The sequence below is a fragment of the Rhipicephalus sanguineus genome, chromosome 2 (assembly GCF_013339695.2).
Source record: "Rhipicephalus sanguineus isolate Rsan-2018 chromosome 2, BIME_Rsan_1.4, whole genome shotgun sequence".
Classification (NCBI taxonomy): domain Eukaryota; kingdom Metazoa; phylum Arthropoda; class Arachnida; order Ixodida; family Ixodidae; genus Rhipicephalus; species Rhipicephalus sanguineus.
In genome coordinates, this window is record NC_051177.1 from 86,110,216 (window position 1) to 86,130,308 (window position 20,093).

The following is a 20,093-nucleotide window of genomic DNA, read 5'->3' on the forward strand; positions in this document are numbered from 1 at the left end:
GGCTTGGCACCACTGGTGAGAAGCTACCTTATTTATTTATTTATTTATTTATTTATTTATTTATTTATTTATTTATTTATTTATTTACCTATTTATTTATTTTTGCCTACATCACCCTAATGCCTGCAACGTCCGTTTGAGGTAACTCCAATAAAAATTCGCTCACGTCTTGCTGTAAATTTAAATTCCCACTTACTTATATTCAAGTATTACTGTTGTCTTTGTGGTATTTTTTCTTCGGCCTCTTCCGTATCACTCTTCACTGGGTTATGGCGTTCGCATCCAAACACCTAAGCGAGCAACGGCCATTGCAACAAAATTTGAAGAAGAAGAATAAGAAGGAAGAAGAAGGCCTGTTCCAGGTTACAATACCCTTTGTAATTTTATTGCTCTTTATCTTTGTAATTTTTTTCTACTTTAGTGATAGGGAGGTAAACATTAATGTAATTATCATCCATATACTAAAATACGTCTTCTTGGCCAATCTCCAGAGTGGGTATGTGTCAAACTTGGTAGGCTACAAGCAAACAAAACGGCCATCGACTTGTTAAATATTTCGTGATTGATAATTTGCAATTCAAAGTAATGTACCGCTTACCTACAACTGTCTAATAGTGTTGCCCTATAGAGCCTAACGGAAAAATCTCACTACTTGGCCAATCCCCTGTATCGTATGAGGTATCGTCTGAAGCTAAGAAGAAGAAGAAGAAGACCTGTTCAGGCTGTTCTCGGTGTCTACGACGGTAAAACGAAAAGATGTGCGGTAAGTTCGTGCATCTTTTATCATATCAAATGTCGGCTCCATATTTTAATGGCTAAGCGTAGTGACCTTTTTTTTTTCGCAGAAAATTAAACTCTCGTGCTTTATAATGGTGGCCTATGTTAGCAGTTGGGATGTTTGTAGTGCTGATTCGATGGTGTTGGATCACAAGTAACATTTTCAGTAACTATAGTAAGAATAGTTGTTATTAGTAGTTGTATGTTGTTGTTGCTGAGTCCTCCGTGAAATGTTTTGATCATGAGGGCTGGTTCTTTCAGATCGACCTCGAGTCCAAGTGCCAAGAAACACACGTAAGAGTCTTGAGAATCAGTTCTGCGGAATCCCGCAAGGTGGCGGAAGGGTTAAGAAAGGGTAAATAGACAACCACCCCGGACCAGGACGAATATTTCGACGACTAAGAGGCTTTATTTCTTAGAAATCCGTATGGATTTCCTTGTGGCTTCGTGCTACAAATGGGTGGTCCTCCATTTTCTCTTTCTTAACGTAAGGGTCTTGCGCACATTGTGTGTCAACGATCTAATGATATAAGTAGTCTCAACGCATAGACACATACGATGCTGGTGCGGCTTTTCCATGAAAATGACACGTGTGTGTGTGCGTGTGCGTGTGCGCGCGCGCGCGCGCGCGCGTGTGTGTGTGTGTGTGTGTGTGTGTGTGTGTGTGTGTGTGTGTGTGTGTGTGTGTGTGTGTGTGTGTGTGTGTGTGTGTGTGTGTGTGTGTGTGTGTGTGTGTGTGTGTGTGTGTGTGTGTGTGTGTGTGTGTGTGTGTGTGCATGCGGATATGTTACAGGAAAAGCATGTTCCGACTTTTTGTCCATTTTGTGTTATGCTCATAAAAATTATTCACAACTCAGGTACCTGGAAGGCCAGAGTGAGCCTGCCATCCAGCTGTAACAGTTTCATAGTGTACTAACGAAACCAAATTATCAGGTTCGTCGTTTCACTGCAACCCACCGTCGTCGACGGGCGTTGTAGCTAGCGACTGTGGCTCATATTCGACATTGCGGTGTTTCTGAATTACAATTCAGTATAGCACACAAGCGTTTCTTTTTCTTTTTCATTGTGGCCGCATTCTGGGAAACTAACGCGTGACCTCAGGGTCAGCAGTGCAACGCCACGGTAAAAGTTGTCGTGTGCTCAGTGAAGACAATCGCAAGTTTGCCGGTACAATTTCTATATTAATTGTCAAATGGGTCCCACAACCCCATTTGCAGTCGTGTTCCGACTTACATGCGGTCGCAGCAGACTTGCAGCGCCTTCGCATGAGACGAAGAAAGCATGGAGTAAGAAAACTTAGTTATAGCAGAATCGCAAGCGCCGAAGCACAACCAGAATCGTGGTATTTGATTCATCCCTAATATTTAATTGACAAAGCGCCAACTGAGGGGCGCAATGTTTTAGCCGCGTCCATATGAGGCGGACATACAATGACCCAGAGCAAAGCATGGAATATTAGCTCAGGTTTTAACTGGAACGCAGCAATAAGAAAAATGTAAATGAAAGTGTTCTGAGAGTGTACAACTAACACTTTCCATATAGCGCGTACGTTGTTGAATTAATATTTAACTAATTGACATCGAATACTGAAGGGTACTCACTGTAGCTATCATGGTTACTCATGGTACTTATCATTGTACTTATCGCTTTTGAATGCATATATAAGGCACCTTGAAAATCAGTTCTGCGGAATCCCGCAAGGTGGCGGAAGGGTTAAGAAAGGGAAAATAGACAACCACCCATTTGTAGCACGAAGCCACAAGGAAATCCATACAGATTTCTGAGAAATAAAGCCTCTTAGTCGCCGAAAAATTCGTCCTGGTCCGGGGTTCGAACCCGGGACCAACGCCTTTCCGGGGCGGTCGCTCTACCAATTGAGCTAACCAGGAAGCTAGCGAGGGCGAATTCATCGACAACTCGAAGCAACTGGACACACATTAAAAATCAGTTCTGCGGAATCCCGCAAGGTGTCGGAAGGGTTAAGAAAGAGAAAGTAGACAACCACCCATTTTTAGCACCAAGCCACAACGAAATCCTTTGCATTCCTTTGGAATCCATGGATTTCCTTGTGGCTTCGTGCTACCAATGGGTGGTTGTCTATTTTCCCTTTCATAAGGTGCATGCCTTGCTTCGCCCTTCGCATATCCTAATTTTTTTAGAGAATTGTCGGTGACAGGGGGAGAAGTTTCATCATTTCAAGGGAATTGCTTAAAGATAATAAATACTGGGGATGTGCAGAATATCAACTTATAGATAAACAAGCAAACTAATCTAAGTCCATATCATTATACGTGACATTTCATTAATTGTGACCATTTTATACCAGTAGTAACTTTCAGTGCTGGTGCTTTTGGAATCTGAAATTGCCGGTTACTGCCGAAGCAAGGCGCTTAGAACAAAAGCGCCTGTCAGTTATTGATGTGGCACGAAGTACTTTGAAGTTGTAATGTCAACCGCTATACAAACTTTAATCAGTCTCTTGTATTTCCTCTACGTAGCTGTGGTAAACGAGTAAGTACACGTCCTCTATGCACTGCAACATCGTTTTTCTTTTTTTGTTATTTTTATATCTGATTGACAGTTAAAGCGCGTGACAGGTACGTTTGAATAAGTGATGAACCTCGTTGCTGTATCTTGCGACTATTATTTGTTTATTTGCTTTGCTTCGTTTGTGCTGTTAAATACTCACGTGCAAGTTGTGCCAGCGTGCAGGTCAAGATGGCGTCGAGACGCAAACCATAGTAAAATATTGCCTATCCGATTGCATTATACAAATATTACTATACGGGATAACACCACTATGCTGTTCAGCTATTCTGCTAATCTAGAGGAATACAAGAGTGTTTTTTTACTGCTTCTCTCAGATTTTCTCTCAGAGCTTCTCACACATTCTGTCTTCTACTCTTTCCTGAGGCTCATTTGCGGGGTGTTTTTAGCCATTTTTGTTAGGACATATTCGCAGGATTCCGTATATTCAGCAGATATCTTTTAAAAAATATCTATATCTATGTGCGTCGCTAAAACTAAATTTCATATAGTTAGCAACTGTTATTGTAAGAGAATTATTTTTACCCTCTCTACATATAATTTTCCTTCACTTGGGTTTGAAAATATCAGTCGGTGGCACATAAAACCTAAACGCCAGTCATAGTCATTAACATCACCCCAATGCGCAGACGCTATGGTGCTTTTGCGTATATCCAGCGTGCATGTCAATTCCTGCTAAACGTGAGCCACTACATGAGAATGATCGTCCCCAAACGGAACGCGAGCAATGCTCGACGCGACCCGTATCTCTTAAAACGCTGCACGTTTTAATACCTCCGGTGCGGTGCTTTACATAACAGATCTCGGAAACTCAGCCGTGCGCTCACCGGATGTCGCCGTAAATAATACGATTCAAGGGGCCGAACAAATCCATGCCTTCACCCAACGTTACTCTCATCGGCTTTCCTCCTAGTCCTCATCGCCTCAATATTTGTTGCTCTTCTTTGAAAGCGAGAAGTTCGGAACCAGCTGTAGCATGGTATGTGCGAATGGAGAATTAAAAGCATTCCCCGATGTATAGGCAGTGTGTCAAAAGCCGAACTCCCTTCAAGAATCCGGTCTGCAGCCCTTACAAAAATGGACCCCATTCTAAGGCAGTCTATAGACTGTCTACATACATTTTTGTAAGAGTGAGGAATGGGGATTATAGTTTAGGGCGAAAGCCTTATATACATAATCAAACGGGAAAAGTGACCGTCGTCGGCGACAAAACGAATGGTACCAAACATCGGACGACGTCATACGAGATGTGAAGATTGAAGTCATCATCACGTCACAAATCGCCGAATTTTGTGACGTCATTATGGCCTGTGACGACGTAATCGCATGAGATCGTAGCTCGGTCAGAGGTGGGCCGGCGGCACCGCGTGAGGGGCAGGAAGCTTCAACGGAGAGGAGGAGGGGAAGGATAAATACATCGACCAAGGATAAAAAGGAGAAGGCTTTCGCCTTCAAGTCGTCTTAGGTGATTGCAAGAGACTCTGTGAGATTTATTAATACCTGTTGATGTTATCGCTCACTTAATATCATCCGCAAGTTTTACTTACTCAGACATTGTACAAGCTATTTTTACCGTGGCTGTTTTTTTTTAGTGTTTGTTTTTTGTCGTTTTCAGGCAAGATCCGAAGAATGGCCAGCTGGCTATGGTGCTTGTGCTGGCGGTGGCAGGGGCCTCGCTCGTCGGGCTTGGTAGGTCCTTGCATTCAAGCCTGTAGCTGACAACATCAACCCAACAACTCAAGCGTGAAGTTCGCGAATACTATTACCTCAGTGAGTCGTGGCAGAGACGGAAGTCACGAAACGCGTAAGCGTGCGTCACACTTCTCGCAACCACACTTGCAGGAGCTGTTACTGCAGTATACATACCGCACGTCCAACCTTAAGCACAAGCTAGCTCACGCTTTCATCCCTCTCCTGCGCATGTAGGGCTTAGAATTATTAGCTGCTTAACGGATGTTTGCTGAAAACACCGGCACTCGCTCTTCTTCACTACACCCTCACTTGGGCTGACCTGAATGTACAGACAGACAAGAAGGATGACCAAAATCTCACAAACAGTAGAGTCCACACGTCTCTTCCACACCACTGGCCTTCAGAATTTCGTTCGCTTCCTTTTGTGCCTTCACCTTTTGGTGCCTCAGCAGCATAACACTCGGCTCGATGCAATTTGTACAACAGCGCAGAGTGCAGTAATAGTGTTTACAGTTTGGGATCCCTTTAATTGTGCATTGCATATATACATATCTACCGCTTCTTCAGCGAACCTCAACTTTTGGTGGTTCAAGTAGTCAATTGTTGAGTCATAGTGCTGTGTCTTTTTCAGTGGTCTTCATGCTAATCTCCAATGCTCGAGAGCTTAGCCCTCAAAGACTACAAGAAGACATCACCACAGGTGAAAACGCGGTGTTTCGTCGCAGTTCATTCTGCCAGTGCAAAGCTGTACAATGTGGCATATAGATTCCTATTTATGTAGTTTTTCAACCTAAAAGCGTCTTTTTTGCATTACTCCGACCCACGAAAGGCAAGATTAAAACACAGCTCTCTTTCTGTTTGTTAAAGTGAGACGCAACCGCTCACTAATCTGTCACTCTTGCGACAACAATAAATTCGCTTTCTCTTCTATCGACAAAATCGAGTAGCGATAGACATAAGCTACACGAATTCAGTTGTTGCTGTTTGAGAGTTCTGGAGGTTCTCTTTCTTTTCCTACACAGTCTCATTTTAGCTCCATAGCTGCCTACTTTTTCTATAAACTTTCTGTGAACGTCGCTCAGTGAAACAAAAAATTATTCGCTTACGTGGGTTCACAGTAGTCACAGTTTCGCCGCAACGGCGAAGCAATGAATGCGATAGCAACAAAGTGGAATGTAACGCGAAGAACGGAAAGCAGCACGAAATTGGCAGCGCGTCGCTCAATCCCAAACGACGCACGAAAAGAACGCACACAGGACGAGCGCGAACTATCATGCGTCACAGCTCGACACTTGAAGCGCACTGCCCAAACATAAAGCAGGACGCACGAAACGAACGAACAGGGACACACAGGACGAGCGCGAACTAAATGGCAGAGTTATTACTTATTTCTGTTTGAACAGCGCGCTCCTTTCGCAAACGCGGCCGCTGCAGCGAGCGAAGTGACCTCCCGATCGCGGGTGATGCTCACGCTGCCAACGTTCGCCTTTCAGAAGGACCACCAGCTCGCCACGTGGCCCCTCCCTCACCTCCCGCCATTCACACGTCTCTCGCCACTGGGTCGCCACTGGGTCACATCGACCGACGTGTCACTTGGCGTCACTTCAGGCTGCGGACTGCTCGCCGTGGCAATTCCACACGCACCACACTCGTTCATAGCGCCACTGCAACTCGTCAACCTGATGACGCGTCGATCGTGACTGGTGGCGACGGTAATGAAGACGTTATCGAGAGCTTTGCGACAACGGCGAATCTTACGTACAATGCGAACTCGACGAGTATTTATAGCCATACGACGAGCGCCCCGTCTACAATGAAAAGTAACCACGCCGATATCGCAGACGGCGTGACGGACACGCCTGAATCCATCGCTGCGACAATGTTAGACGCCCTTGCCCCATCTGAAAAGTCGGCCGAACTGTCTTCAACAGACTCGGTTTCGAGTTACTGGAGCGGGACTGCTGAAGCGGGGATGAACTCCAACGTAACTCTATGGGCAGAGTATGACTATCATTACTGACTCGACTGTGCTAATAGCGTCGGAATAAACATTGCGCGTTATCGTTATTTCTTTTCTTGATCACTGCCTGGTGTTTTGCGTGTTATGTGCATAAAACAGTGGAAACGTCATGGGACCCATGTGGGTCAACGGTATGTGATGATTGCAGAATGAATTTAGGCCCATCCACATTAAAGCTGTTATACTCTAATGAGACGAAGAACGCAATGAACACAAATCTAAGTTTGTTGATATTGAGTGATGGCGTAGCTAGTGGAGTTGGTCTCGAGGTTTCCACGTCCCCCCGTGCCGTCCCATTTTTTGCGTCTTGTATATGTGTACACATACTCACACACCTATAAACAAACCCACGTTGGTTCCTAACTCCTCCACACGAAATAAACCCCTCCCCGCGAGACGCCCTTGATTTTGTTTAGTGTGTCAATGTAACGATATACTACAGTGGGTGCTGCGCACACTGTGCAGACGTCTAAATATTTCCTGCAATGTGTCATTAATAACCGTAGGATTCACAAAAGCGAAACTGAAATGTTAAACGTCGAAACATTCGCGAATAAAAGCTCACGTTTAGCCACGGTCAAGCTATAGAAAATAGAAAGGAACACTGAACAATAAATAAGCCTAAATAATCCCTTCCGCAAACGAAAAATGTTTAGATGGTTTCTAAAATGAGGCAGCTGTTCGCTCTTGCCTACCAATGTGCATCTCTATATATCAACAGACTACGTGGGCCAAAACGCGTGTGGTTATTAGATCTGGCAAGATACCTAGGGTCACGACATGGTATGGCAAATACAGTCCTTTGGGCCTCGAGTCATACTACCCCTGAGAACCTGTTCCTCGTAACAATACGCAGTATTTGGGTATGATCTCGCTGGTGCAATTAGGTGATTAAGGCATCGCCATATTGACTTACAAGGAAATGGCTACCGTTGGCGCAATATCTGTTCTTAAGGCAATGTCACGCGATAGCATGCACTTGAGCAAGCCTATTCCCATCACAGCGTCCCAAGCGTGTCCGTCGTTCGGTGTTCGCTGAGAAACGGAAGTAACAGTGACAATTGAGGTACGATAAATATTTTATTTTCAGCAAGATCCCTTTTTTTCCACAGAAAGGGCCAAAGTTCCAAATTGTAGTACTGGTGACAAAGACGAGAATAAGTGCGATGTTGCCGTGATTATCAGTTAAGTTCTTTTGAACTGGCTCGGTGAGTCTTGTGGGCACTCGTGTTTCTCAATGCATCTCCCATTGTGCAGGACTCGGTCTGCAGGACAGAAACAGCCCGGCTTGCGCGGTCCACCGGCGATGATCTTGTGTGGTGAACACCTAGGCGTGACGACCGGGCCACAAGTTTTAAACTCCATGCCCGGTGGACAGCGATTCTGCGACGAGAGTTTGAACAGGTAAAGGTAAGCACAATCAATGGCACACTTTTATTTTATTTTATTTTACTTTTCGACTGACGCGGTTGAACCTGTTAACGTGCACACCGGCCGTGGTTATACCTTTGGCCGAGATATGGTAACGTGGCACATGAATCACATAAATTCATGTTCAGGTGAAATAGCGTAAACGGCGTACTCAACGTTTCCTGTCGTAGTTTTTGAAGTTTTATTGCGGCAAGTAATCACGATAATTAGCATCAACACTCGTCCACGTGCAAAATAGGGATCAGCTCAGTAAACTATTAATTATATTTAAGCTATGACACACAGTAGGCCGAATCCTTTAGATGTAAGGGAATAATGATAAGGAACGTTTGCATAATTGTTTAACGGAAGCGCAACGCGCAGTCAAAAAAAAGACGCAGACATTGAAGCAAACGTTAAAAGGAATGAAGAGAAAATAAATGGACAGTGGCCGCCAGGAATATGACGTGACTATTCATTCGCCATTTATTCACGATTACTAATCCGCCCCGCCACGTTGGTCTAGTGGTTATGGTGCTCGACTGCAGGCCCGAAGGTCGCGGGATCGCATCTCGGCCGCGGCGGCCGCATTTTTAGTCGAGGCGAAAGTTCTTAAGGCCCGTGTATTTAGATTTAGGTGCACGTTAAGGAACCCTAGGTGGTTGAAATTTCCGGAGCCCTCGACTACGGCGTCCCTCGTAATCATATCTTGCTTTTGGGATGTTGAACCCAAACAATTATTATTATTATTCGCGATTTCCAATCCTATACGCTTTGTGTGACGAAGTGATATTGAGCGCATGAACCCGCTTCATTACGTCGGTCGTATTCGACAGAACGTAGCAAATTTAAGAGACGTAACACTGTGTGGCGGAAGCGTACAATCGCATTACGGGTCCACCATGTGAAGTGCATAACGAGTGAGAGGTACATAGCTCTCTACCCATGATCAGCCACAGCAGCATCAGTGAAACGTGCAGCTACGCGTGTTGATTACAGGCGCGTAGTGGGTACATCGCTCAAGTCTGCACACCTTTGAAAGATACAAACACAAAAGCGCTCGCATGAGGCCTTTAAAAGGTCGATTTAATGCAATACATATGCATTTGCTCACTGCAGCTCATTTCTCTTACATCAGTGCAGTCAAGCCTTCGCTTTTTTGAGTTACAAGAAAAGTGTAGATGTAAGCCAGCTGGTGATTCATGAGTTGTAAAGGTAACCACAAAAGCACACGGGACAGAGGAAGACCGCTTCGTGTTGTCTTTTTCTGTGTCCCGTGTGCTTTTGCGGCTATCGCACATGCCGTGACCGCAGGACCGTCCAGGTTTAAGCTTTAACCCCACAACTGCCCATTGGGTGTTCTAGGTATCGTGTACGCCCGTTTTAATATAGCCTCAGCCTCCTTTCTGACACCTCCGTCTGGCACTTCGCCAAATGCGTTCCTTCGTTATATAAATGAGCTGACTTGACAAAATCACACTTCAGGAACAAGGCAGGTCGGTTCGACATAAGCGCACTACTGACTATGAAGCAGAACTAGGAAGCAGTTGAGTGCAATCACCCAACTGCTTCCTTACTGGAAACAGGCCCGTCGCACAGAAATTCTCACTGCTAGCAGGAGAATATATGCGCTATCATAGCAAAATCTGTGCGCGCCGTGGATGTCGGGGCTATGACGAAAAGACAAGTGCAATGACCGACTCACTTTAGTTTCTAACGATATATTTCTTCTACACAGTTCGAAATACGCCGCCTAAATACAAAATAGCAATATTTTAAAAATACATTCAACTGTACCTTTTTCACGCTCTCGTTCTTGGAGAATTGATTTTACGCATGGGAACGCCCGTTGCTAGCGCTTGCGTCGTCACTGAACAGCAAGCACAGCTTACACAAACCTCACGGATACAAGAGAGTGGAATGACATCTGAACGTTCTCACTTTCCATTTGATATTTTCAATTATCAAGTGTGGGCTGTACCTTATGACAGCATACGCTGTGCATTTTGCTATTCAAACCACATAAACGGCCGAAGTGCTGCGTCTGGCGTCCAAAGAGGAAGTGGAGGATAAGGAAAGACACAAAAGTCAAACTACGCACGTTCGGTTTGCTGCCCCACGCTTGTGAAAGGGAATTCATGATTTTCGTGTTACCTATGCACTCAGACACAGAGCCAGCCCTCCCTTCCAGCGTGGTCTTGTTGCCAGGGCACGGAACGCAGGATTCGCTCGCTTCCCTGTCGGAGTACGTTCCGATGGGGCACGGCACGCAGCCGCTCTCGTAGTAATAGGTCCCAACCGGGCAATTGACTGTGGCGAGAAAGATTAGTTTTGTTGAAGTGTTGGAAGCAGCACCAAATTTGAAATGCATCGAACAGGTTTGAAGTGCTCTTCTATTCAAACTACGAGAAAACGACACGTGGTGGAAACGCGACGCCTTAGTAGCATGGCTTCGAGTGCTTTACAGTGCTCTCGAGCTCTAGTAAAGCATTATGAACAAAGAAATCAACTCACGGACATCTGCGAATACTTTCTTTTGTGAACCTTCTATATTATGAAAGTCGTGCAACTGATTTGAACTCGTTGTCTGCGTAGGATGAGAAATCACACGCATAGATCTGTTGTGACTGTGACTGCAGCATTACATAACTGACTAACAACGAATGAATGCGAATCAAGAGTTAAAGGGTTCAACTTGTACTTTTATTTTTCGAAGCGTTAAAATAGCACACCTACGAATGCAGCGTGTTGCGTAACGTCCAAACAGATCTCAGTTTCTTCGTTAGTAAGTTATTTGTTTAATTACTTTTCTTTTGTACGTGATGGGTGAAGTTTCGATTTCTGCGGTGTCAGGCGCTACGAAGTCTACTTTAAATTTTGACTGGGTATTATCTTTCTCGCATTTCTTAAGACTTGGCACTTCGCCTGCCATTACTCAACAGCAGTCGGACGGGGCTATAATCTCGCTTCCTGCGAATGCTAGCGACTATATAGCAATAGTAAAAAAAAATGGGATGTCCTTATTGAGGAGCAACATTACGGCGAAAGCCATCATAATTCTCGACAGATTTTAGGTTAAACCACATTGCGCCTAAAGATGCGGTTGAAGTTTGAACAACCAGGGTGAACTGAAGGCGTTTATTGACATTCAGACACTATTGCTTACTTGTCTACTCTCGTGATGCGTTCAGTGCTTCACGTGCAGCCTGTCGTGCACGAGTTGAATTCATTCAAACGGCGCTTGTGAATTAAATTGAGTGATTTGTAGCATCGCTGGAGGTCGCAAACATTCTGGAAGCTACAATGGCTCACTTTTGGCTCGTAAGCAGCTCAGACACTTACCACACAGCAGTCCGTTGGACACCTGTCCTCTACCGCAGGTAGACTTTATCGCATGCGTGGTTCCTGCAAGTGTAGCGCCGGGAAACGTTTCGGCAACTGTTTCGTTGACCGCCTCGCTCAAAGGTCGTTCCATCACCCGCATCAACGCAGTGGTCTCCGCTGAGCTCGGGTGAACCAGGTTGGAGTTCTTGCAATCCTAATATTTAGAAAAATTTAAATAAGAACTAAGTCATGCAGCTCAGTGGTACTGAAAGCAGTTATCTCTTCAAAGTCAGACTGACTGTTAATAAATTCTTTCAATACAATATTACGCCGAGCCTACTCTAGGAGTCTCAAAGCTCTTCGAAGCATTATACCAACTGCTATCGCCCCTCCCCGTCCCCTACATTTAGGCTGTGATATATTTGGGTCTATTGTTGAGAATCCTGTACGAAATCCTGCCTGGTCCCTTGGTTGATTGGTGGAACAAGGGAGAGGCCTTTGCCCTGCAGTGGGCGTAGACAGGCTGATGATGATGATGATATTTGGGTCATTCCACGCCAACTGTCCCAGCCTTGGCGCTCAACCATCTGCGATTTGAATGAAAAAAATCGAGGACTATCTATCCAAAGCCAGAAGCCTTCCGCCAAAATATTTTTGGCAAAAAAGAAATTTTCAGTGCCGCAAACCCTATGTAAAGTTTTTCGGAAAGCTCGAAACTATGGCTCGGAAAATGCGTTTTCAAAAAATCTCTTCTTCATATATTAGGCTAGGACAAATTTTTCCCTACATAACGATCGTAGGCTTCTCACTTAAAATAAGTTTCACGAACGTTTACGCTTTCGTGGGTTTTTCATGCGGCCTTAAATATTGACATCCCCCCCCCCTCCCCTCTCTGTCCACGCCAATGAATGTGGCATCTCGCTATAACTCGGAGATTCTCACTTGTTGGCTCCGGAACGGCCACCCTGCAACAGGCTGTCGGCGCACTCAAGCGCGTGCTTGGTTCTGGATCCGCGATATCCGATCTTCTCGATCTCGCTTAGGAAGCCGCACATACTGCTGCCGCCTTGGAAAATGTGGTTGAAGTGCAGCTTGTTGTCGTTGCCGTAGGTGACCACCGCGACCCGGAAGAAGTCCCGCGACATCGTCAGCAACCGCGCCGTCAACTGCGTGAATTCCACTTCGGCCGGGAAGTTATCCTCGCCGATGCCGCGGGATTCGTCGAGCAAGAAGACGATGTCGTTTCTCGCTCTGGTATACCGCTCGAGCGTTGTCACGAACCTCTGCAAGTCATCCGTAAGCTGCAGGCACCGCACCATTGATCTCGTGGCGAGTGACAGCGCCAGCAGAACGCTTACGACAAGGCGCTGGACTCCGAGCGGAGACGAGCGACGTGGTTCGCACATCGCTGCTGTCCATATGCCACTGGCGCCGTGGCGTTCTGCCACGCCGATCCTTGTTCGTTCCGCGCGACGTCTCTCTTATCGGAGTCCTTTAATCACGCGGAGGGGCGAAACGCGACCTCTAAGTCCAGACGCGTGTAACGTATATGCTTTCGTGTGTTTATAGAGGCCAAAGGATTATATGTGTCGTGCGAACGTGACATTAAGCGAATTGCCAGTGTGTTGCACAAAAAGTCACATGACCACCCGCGAGCGAGGTGCGCATTCACTTCGTCCTTGCGGCGTTCGCATGCCAAAGAAAAATATTTAATAACGGCGTTCGCGTTACGCAAGGTGCACGGTAATATACACACTCCGAATAGCCTTCGCCTTCGAGTCATTTTAGGCGAATGCATAAAAGACCCTGCGAACTTTCTTTTTCCTTGAAGAGACACCGGGAACGGTTTACTGGCGGACCCATTCTGCCTACCTTGTACGAAGCTAGAAACAGACAGCATTCAGCTCACTAACGACGTCTTATGTATGCAACATCTTGTAAACTCCGTATAATTCAGTGTCACTTCAACCAATTGGGAAATCGAATCAGAGAAAAGAGGACTTCTCCACTGAACGCCCATGATCGCTCTTCGAACGGTGACGACTGAATGGAGGCTTTACGAAATGATTAGTAGTGCACAATGGGTAAGCCCTGCCTTCTTCTCAGAAAGTGCATTCGGTTCTCGTTTCTGGTTGGCTTTTGGTTCGTTGGATGGCCGGTAGTAGGACAGAGTAAAGTAACCACCAAATTACTCAGGCTGTTTTTGCCGTAGCTATAATGGGCTAGAGGTTCACGGGAACTCTGTTCTGTTATAGTTTTGGTTTTTTTGTATCTTCAAGCTGGGAACATTGCGTAGGCCGTTGAGATACTTTGTGAAAGTGCCTATGTTCTTTCAACTTGAACCCTCGCAATCTGCATATTTTTACAGCGAAAGCTGTTATGAGATCATTTCACCGGCCTTTTTTGGCGCCGTAGTTGTCCGCCGCCGCCGCCGGTGTCCGTAACCAGTATCGCTCGAAATAAGAAAAAAAAACGAAATAAGAAAAAATTTCCAGGATGGAACGAGGTTCGAACCTGGGCCCTCTGCGTGGGAGCCCAGTATTCAACCTCTGAGCCATGCCGGTGCTTGAAACTGCTTTGCAAAAAGGTCCTATACAGGCTTCATGTCGGGAAGGAACCACATTAGCATATGCAATATAGCGTGGTAGAAGAGTAAAATAAGCACCAAGCGTCGCACAACGCGAATTCTGTAACCAGGCGTCACACAATGCGAATTGCGCAACGAGTAGGTTGTTGAATGCTTCCAACCCATTACACAGGGCTCTGCCATAATTCTTCGTCGTCATCAGGCACAGCATCAACAAAGTCGCATATTGCCTTACATGCGTTTAGCAGGTACCACGGCTCTCCGTAAAATGACGAAAAATGGCACAGTGCCTGCTGCCCTACTCCTCAAAAATTACAAGGATTTTTAGTGTAGTGGGTTCCTCGCAAGTGCACTTGTATTGGTTGCCAAGGAAGCCCATAAGCGCGTGATCCATTTTCTTGGGGTCTCAGTAAAGTTCTTCGCCCCCCCCCCCCCCCGTCTCTCTCCCACGTCAACGTATGTTAGACAGCATGACGGGAAATAAAAATAGGGACCAGGCGTGACCCAATGCAAATTACATACCTGGTGGGCCGTTTAAAGCTTCCAACCCATTACAAAGGGCTGAGCCATAATTCTCCGTCATCAGTCGTCGCGTCAACAAAGTGAACATAATGCCTTACAGACGTGTAGCTGGTGCCTCGCTTCTCCGCAGAATGACGAATAATGGCTTAGTAGGTGCTTCCCATCTTCACAAAAATTGTGATTTATGGCGCAGTGGGTACCTTTCTAGTGTACTTGTATTGCAGCCCCAAGAGAGCTTACAACGGGCTCTAGAAACGCCGCTCTTCCAGCTTTCGCTGTGACTGTGCTGCGGTTTCAGCGCAGGCCTGGCGTTTTTAAAGGTGAACCAGAGTGCCCATTCGGTAAAGTTCCGGCGTTTCTGTCGCTATTTCTACGTCGCTTTGAGAAGTTCGAGAAGTTCAGTTTCTCACACAGAAGTACCACGGCGGGTGTGAACCGTTAAGTACAGATATTGAAAACCTTTAGTTGTGGTGTGGCGAGTCTACAACGAACACGTGGCCGCTAGAACTTTTCGAAATTGTGGCGTAATAGCGGAGTTACACGAGTTTGATTATCGAAATGCGGCCCTCGCTCGTTTCTCTCTTTCCTTAGCAACTCTCCGATCGTTGGCTAATCTCTCCTCCTGGCCGAGTGTTTCTCCTCGCACGGGAGCGCGCGTACCTGCAGGCAGACAAACAAGTTCATTCTGCTGCTGACATGACCAGGGTATCCTGGTGACGTCACAACAACGCTGCGGATACTGTAGGCCCGGAAAAAAAGTACGGAATCTTTTTTTTAAATAAGTGTGTGTGTGTGTGTGTGTGTGTGTGTGGCGCGCCCTCGGCGCGTAGCGCTGCAGCGTTATGTACTGTTGATCGTGACGGCACTCTGAACTCGATGTGCGCGTTTACTTGAAATGTTCCCGGATGTCTTGATGACCCTTTAAAGTTTGTTAGAGACTGTATTAAAGAGCAAGTGCGGGAAACGGTTTTCATGGATAAATGGTGGTGATTCATCGGGGAGGCCTTTCTAGAAATAATTTCCTTGTATTTAATGTCTACGGTGGTCGGCAGAAAGCAGCAGTGAATATCAAGAAGCAATGATTTTTTTAGTAATTTAGGTAAAAATTAGTTGCCGTATTAATTATACGCTTGATATTTACATGGAGGTCATTAAAGCTGTCGAAAGTGTCCTTGACACCTTATAAAACTTAAATTCACGAGTTTGATGAGCCAGGACTGAACATGAGGCATGCCGTAAGGGGGAACACCGGATTAATTTCGGCCACATGACTTTCTTTTACAGGCACTTAAACCTAGGTGCACGAATGTTCTTGCATTACTTAACTCCTATCTAAAAAGCAACGAAGTGGGAATTTCTAGGGGCTCGTTTTTCTTTGTTATACACAATATTAATGAGCACTAACAGACAATAATGCCAAGGAAAGTACAGGGGATGGTATTAGTAGTAAATGTAATGTAAATGTGAAGAAAGAAAAGTGGGCGAAAAGATAGCTTGCCGCGGGCAGGAACCGAACCTGCGACCTTCGAATAACGCGTCCGATGATCTACCAACTGAGCTACCGCGGCGGCCATCCCTCCGTCCACTTTATGGGGTATATATGTGTATTTAAACGCGGGAGTGTCAGTGAGCGCCGCCAGTAGCCATGACAGTAGTCATCTGTCGCAGTAATACAGGTAGGAATAAAATAGTGAGAACTGAGGCACCGATCTGTTATTTGTTTTGTTATTTCTGGGCTCTAATTTTCGTAGGTAATCTTGCTCACCTCTCGCCACAGCCTCTTGTGCAGCTGAACATGGCTATCACATAACCACAAGTGTTCATGTTCATGTTTGTTATGTGTGCTCGGATTGCTTATGTAACTGAATATATTCAGCTTGTTCGTTTTGCTTACTTCTTGAAGAAATCGGTTGCCAGGAGACAGTGACCTAGTAACCATTATTTACTCTGCATGCGGATCTTCAGGTTTGAAGGCGGTTTGTTCAATGAAGCATGGTCCCGTAAGTGCATGACGAGTGACTGCGATTCGATGCACCCAGCAAGTAAACTGCAGTTAATGTGCGCGGAGATACCTTTAGTAATTGTCGTTTACTTATCGTAATTGTTTGCAATTCGTTGCACACTTATTTTTCTAGGTGCGGACGTCACCATTTCAGAGTGCGTATTGCGTTCAAAAAGATGCGATTCGGCTATAAACCCTCTATATTTTCAGTCTTTATACGCATACCTCTTTCGGGCCAGTGAGCTTGCGCTCGATCCTTGCTATACTGGTGCCGTTTCTTCTCAAGTTGCGTTGTTTCTTGCGAGAACGAGTGTCCTTTTACATATCTCGCTAAACCCGCGATATGACATTCGCAACGTATACTCAAAGCCCGTCGTCCCGTCTCCGGCCTCCATCGGCGAAAGATAAACGGCGAAAGCGGAAGTTCCTGATGCTGCCCGAGACGGCCACTCTTCCTAATGTGACCTCCGCAGAATGGAGTTTAGCAAGGTATACAGCGCTGCACTGGTCGATTGATTTCTACACTATCGTCCATTGACAGTTCTCTTTCACGCATTTCAAGTTGTTCAATAATATGCCCTCGCCCTGCCACCTCCCCTTTTTGGTAAGATTTAGTGCCACTTAACACACTTGCTACATTCAGTTGGATCGGAATAATACTCTGTTTAGATGTGAAGAAGTTTCGGAAAAACTTATTTGGACAGTACAGACGTAGAATTTGCCAAAGTTTTGTCAAACACAGCAGTGCGCTGCTGTGTGCAAGAAGTTATGGTGCACTTCATTTGCAACGCGGTTCGAATTTGGAGCTGCGGCGCCTTCTCGGCCCGTGGCAAGACAGCAGCTGTGCGATGCGCAACACAAAAGCGCTGTTGGCGTTCTTGACGAGCACTCAGCTTAACCAAAGCTTGTAAATCACTCTTTTTATGCATATATGTGCGCTTTTGACTGCACATACTATTTGTATATATATGGTGTATATGTGATCATTGTATATACCATAGTCATTACCCGACACCTGGAGTAGCAAGCCAGGCGACAAACCAGGATAACCTCTCCGGGCATTTCATTAAAGAATATTATCTCTCTCTCTCTTTCACGCTCAAGGTAGAACACATGTGTGGCTACAGGATACGTGTTCATCAATCTTATCTTTTCAAGTGCGATCGCCATCGTGGCGTCTTTCTATTTTCGTGATTTATGTGCTCACAGGGAGTGTCTGCCGCTGTTTCTGCAATCGACACTCCATTGCCCATTGTGAAGGCGCGTTACTTATGGAATATGCTGGCGATACTGGCAAGCCTTATTCTGACAAGCTTAATACTGGCAAGCAATCTGATAAACGATGCCTCGGCGGAAAGACAACCCGGAACTACCGAGAAATCAGCTGCCGCAGGAGTCGAGATTAGAGCCACACTCTCGCACCAGTGTCGGATCTTCATTCCCTTACAAAAATGGATTTAGACAGTCTGTATAGTGTCTGTAGATTTCTTGTTGACAAGTTTGCCTTTAAATAGATTTAGCATTTTCTCTAAACAGAATCTATTGACAGTGTATAGATAAGAGTCGACAAATTCCATGTTACGTTTTGCCTAATTGTTTCCTATAGATAGTCTATAAGCAAAAGTAAAAAAAAAACGTATGTTATATTTTATCTAATTGTATTCTATTGTATTCAAACTGCACTTATACGAACGAAAGTGCGGGCAAAAGTTGAAGCAGTGGAGGCCAGATGCAGCCTGTTAGCGCACTGCTGTGTTTGACAAATTTTTGGCAAATTCTGCGTCTGTACTGTCCAAATGAGTTCTTCCGCAACTTCTCCGAGTGTAAACAGAGTATTATTCCGATCCAACTGAATGTAGCACATGTGTTAGGTGCCACTAAATCTTACCAGAATGGGAGGTGGCAGGGGGAGGGCATATTATTGAACAACTTGAAATGCAGGAACACTCATTCTGACTCCGAAATGAGTTGTGTGGGTAACACCCACGCTACAGATTTTCTGCTTTCAGAAAGACCACAAGCGTACCGCATGCCTCCTTCCTCGCCTATACCGTCATCTGCAAGCCCCTCGAAGCAATCACACCCTACCGCATCGACCGAACGTCACACTTGGGGCCACTATAAAATGAGGCGTCATCGCCTCGACAATTCCATACGCACCGCACTTGTTCATATTGGCACGCGCGCTTCTTTTATTATTTTTATCTAACAAGTCCGTTGCACGCGTAGCCGCTGCAAGCCGCACCAATGTCTGGGAACCTTCCAGATTATGCGACGACGACGAATCTCACTTACTATGCGAGTTCTACGCGTAATGATAGCGATAGGACCTGCGCAGTGGCTACGATGAATAATGTCCTCGTCACTGTCGCAGCGTGCACGACATACTCGCCTTAATCAATCGCGGCGACACAATTAGACATTGCCGCCCAATCTGGAAAGTCAACACAGCAGTCTGCAACAGCAGACTCGGATTCGAGGTACTTCAGGAACAGTGATGGACCCCATTGTAGCCCTATATGGGCAGTGGATGACGGTCATTACGTACTGGACTGGACACATAGTTTCGGAATAAATATTGCGCGTCATGGCCGACCACCCGACCTTGATCGCTGCATTCACGAACCGTCCCACAACTCATTGATAGATATCCAACATGAAGAAAATTTGCCCCGCCACGGTGGTCTAGTGGTTATGGCGCTTGACTGCTGACCCGAAGGTCGCGGCGGCTGCATCTTCGATAAAGGCGAAAATGTTCGAGGCCCGTGTACTTAGATTTAGGTGCACGTTAAAGAACCCCAGGTGGTCGAAATTTCCGGACCCCTCCACTACGGCGTCTGTCATAATCATATCGTGGTTTTGAGACGTTAAACCCCAGATATTATATTAACATGAAGAAAATTTGTATGCGTATTTATCACACCGCGTAGTAATATGCCTAATGGCAGGCTTCCAAAATTTTAAAAAATGTTTTTCTTCACTGTTTTGCATATGGTTGATACGTAGTCTAAAAAATCACGGGGGTTGCTTAGAACTTTCTGAGAATGTGAAGACGAAAGCCTAGTTGGCCCTATAGTGGTAAGGAATGAAGCTCTAAGCCCACGCGGAGACGTGTAGGCACCATGCGATGGAGTTTTCGAAATGCGACTGCAGCACAAGGACCAACAGCTTAGCGATCAGAAGCAGCTAAATTCGGCCCTGCTCCGACTGGA

General features: G+C 45.7%; 1 non-coding gene across 1 annotated transcript; it reads right to left on the reverse strand.

The window, feature by feature from the left end:
- Positions 1-2,592: 2,592 nt before the first annotated feature.
- Positions 2,593-2,666, reverse strand: Trnas-gga (transfer RNA serine (anticodon GGA)). The gene has a single exon. It is a non-coding gene; the product is annotated as a tRNA-Ser (tRNA).
- Positions 2,667-20,093: the final 17,427 nt, after the last annotated feature.